At 35.2% G+C, this 3,294-nt stretch overlaps 1 long non-coding RNA gene across 1 annotated transcript in view; it reads left to right on the top strand.

The window, feature by feature from the left end:
* The window catches only part of LOC107085788, a 130,347-nt gene that overhangs the window by 912 nt on the left and 126,141 nt on the right, over nucleotides 1-3,294 (top strand). The gene's annotated exons all lie outside the window — the stretch shown is intronic.

Here is a 3,294-nt window from a genome sequence, read left to right as displayed (position 1 = left end):
ATCTATCTATCTATCTATCTATCTATCTATCTATCTATCTATCTATCTATCTATCTATCTATCTCCATTTTTTTTTTCTTTTCTTTTTTTTTTACTTAGTAACTAAATCAAAAATTGAAAATGTATCGGAGTAAAAGTATGCAATTAAGTTCGTAAATGTAGTGAAGTAAAAGTGAAAGTTCTCAAAAAAATGTATACTCTTGGAAAGTATTAAGTACTCGAAAATATACTTAAGTACAGTATGTTTACTTTGTTACTATACAACACTGTATATATATATATATATATATATATATATATATATATATATATATATATATATATATATATATATATCCTCCCCCCCTTCCCTCACCTACATGCGTGCCTCAGTGTGCGCGTGCACACCGTTGTGAAGTTGGCGCGCGCCGCGCTGCTCCAGCTGTCCGGCTGCTCCTCCTGCAGTCCATCATGGAGGCGCAGCAGCTTCTCCTGTTTCTGCTATTTGGATCCTGTGAGGTTTTCAGGAGATGTTGTCAGAATTTGCTGGTTGCTGTCGGATCAGGATGTGTGAGGCAGTCTGCAGTCAGGAAACCTGCAGAGGAGCTGCTGCTGCAGCTGCCTGCTTCTTTTTCATCTTGTCTGATTTTACACATTTCATTTAACAAGCTTTGATCTGTAGAAAATGACTTTTTTTTCTCTTTTTTTTGGAAGCTGCTCAGATTTTGCCTTCACTGTAGGTCTGAAATATCGCCTCTCTGCAAAGCATGGGTAGATAGAAGTATCCAGATACAGCAGGATTTGGAGGCTAAAGACTGTTTGCATTAGAGCTGCAGCTAACCATGGCTTTGGATCTTTTCTATTAATTAATGCTGGAGCCTGGTTCTTCCTGTTAAAAGGGAGTTTTTCCTTTCTACTGTCGCTACAAGCATGATTAGTGTGGGGGATTGCTGAAGAGTCAATTAGTCGATGCAGTCAGCTCGTTTTCCTTCGATAGAAAACTTTGAATCAATCTAAATGAATGATCCGGTGAACTGGAAAGTGCCTTGAGATGACATGATGTGAATTGGAGCTATAGAAATAAACAGAATTGAATTAATTAATTAATAATTTGATATCCAAAAATTCCTTAAATTAGATGCTTTACCAAATCAAATGAGGTGACACTGAAACTTTTCCACTTGAGGAGTTCTGGTTAGAGCAGATTGACGGAAGAAAATGTTTATTTGGTCTTAAATGCAAAATGTCGATATATATTTGTAATATTTTGGTATTATTCCTGCTCTAAGTGGGTCACTCAGTTAACGATCAATCGATTAGTAAATTAGTTGATGATTGTTTCAATAATCGATTAATCCTATTAATTCTATTATTTGTTTCAGCCCCAGTTTGCATATTTCATTGGTTTCAGAATTCTGGATCTTTGCACATTAGATTTGTGCAAATTTGTGCACATTAATTTTGGAGCATCATAAAATTGTTTTATATTCAGATGATTTATTTTGCAATATATGAAGAAAGTGTTTGATGTTTACATTTCATGTTAATAAAAATATTTTTAATCCTTTAATAATATGTTATTCCATGGCATCAAGCATCGAATGTTTTTCCTGAACATGAATAAGAAGTTTATTGATTTTAATACTCTGATTTATGGGGGGGTTGGCAACGCCTGCAGAACCAGAACCTCCTCAGGGTCCAGACCTACCAGTGAAGGAGGTTCTGATCTGCTCTGTGAGGTTTGCTGCGGATCTTTTCTTACACAGTGGATTGTTCTGCTCGGTGATTTGCTTATAATGTGCATTAAATCAATGGAAATGAAATGATTTTCTCGCTGCTTCTCCTGTTTGGGGGTTTGAGGCCTGAGCTGCTGCCTCTCCTCTCCTCTCTGCGTCTCTATCCGCTCTTCTGCTGGAGTTTTAACTGCTTGGTCATTTTCATTGTAACGGTAGTTTGCACTGATTGATCAAGGCCATAAATCTGCACTCATACTGGTGGTAATGTTCCGTGGATGCAGCTGCTTTATGCAGACGCTCTGGAGAGAGAGGGTGTTGATAGAAAGAAGTGAGTCCATCAGGGCTGCTTCCCTGAGTCATTGTGTTCAGGATGAATGACGCTTCCTTTGGGTGCAGATCTCCTTCTCTGGGTTTACTTTCATTTTACGCTGAAGCTTGAAGCAGAAATCCTGATAAACTTTTCGTCTTTATAACTTTGTTCCCCATTTGCAGCAAATTCTGGGTTGAACTTTTATACGTTTTGATTTCCTTCAACCTAATTATGTAAATTTAACAATTTATTAAATGTATTGATCACTAATGATAAATTAATAAGTGGCCAATTTAAACTAAAAAGCTGAAAAATTTTTCTTTTATATCAAGAGGATGTTTCCATTCATTTAAGGGCCAGAATATTTTGTTACCATGTGCTGTATTACAAAAACTACCTAATTTTATTGGAATTATTTATTGTTCCAGCTGCAATAAACACTGAATGAATAAAAAATTGTTTTTTACACCTTCAATTTATTTATAAGATACAATAAAACAGGAACCTGCCAGGTTACTGCAAAACAGAATATGAATAAAACATGTGAACACATCTTATTTCCAATAAACAGAGATGTAGAGCTATCATTAATAGACTTTGTATGTAGCTTAGACATACAGATTACAGATTAATTTAATTAGGAATAATTAAGATAACAAAACAGGAACCTATCAGGTTATTCGTTTAGTTTCCATTCCCAAATTCCCTATTAAAAAGCTATTAATAAGAACTAAAAGTCTCCAAAGGTGTTCTCACCTGTAGAAGGTGTTCCACAGGTGAGAACAGCTCCTCTAAGCATCCACAGGTTAACACTAAATCACCTGAGGCCTCAAAGCTTTTTAGGCTCTAAAGATTTGAAAGTTTGCAGACATCAATGCAGTGTTAATTTCATCAGCTGTTTTTAATTTAGTGTTGATGACAAAAATCGATTTTAGTCTTAGCCAAATTTGAGTAATTTTTGTCATTTTAGTCAACACTGCAGAATAGAACTTCACACACTGCTTCTCTTTTTAACATATATCACACTGCACACATTGAACCTTTTATCGACTGTCATCATATCCACAAAGTCTTCATCCTCGAGCAGACTTCCCTTCCTTCATGAAATATTTTCATCATCGTCCTGGTTGACGAAATTAACACATCATCAACGGAAGACCTGCTGCAAAAATCAGCAGGCAGGGAATCGAAGGGTAATATGTATATACTGTATATATATATATATATATATATATATATATATATATATATATATATATATATATATAT

This window comes from Cyprinodon variegatus, unplaced genomic scaffold (genome assembly GCF_000732505.1).
Source record: "Cyprinodon variegatus isolate N-32 unplaced genomic scaffold, C_variegatus-1.0 Scaffold133, whole genome shotgun sequence".
In the NCBI taxonomy this organism is placed as follows: Eukaryota; Metazoa; Chordata; class Actinopteri; order Cyprinodontiformes; family Cyprinodontidae; genus Cyprinodon; species Cyprinodon variegatus.
Note: the sequence above shows the minus strand (reverse complement) of the source record. Positions and strands in the feature narration are given on the sequence as shown.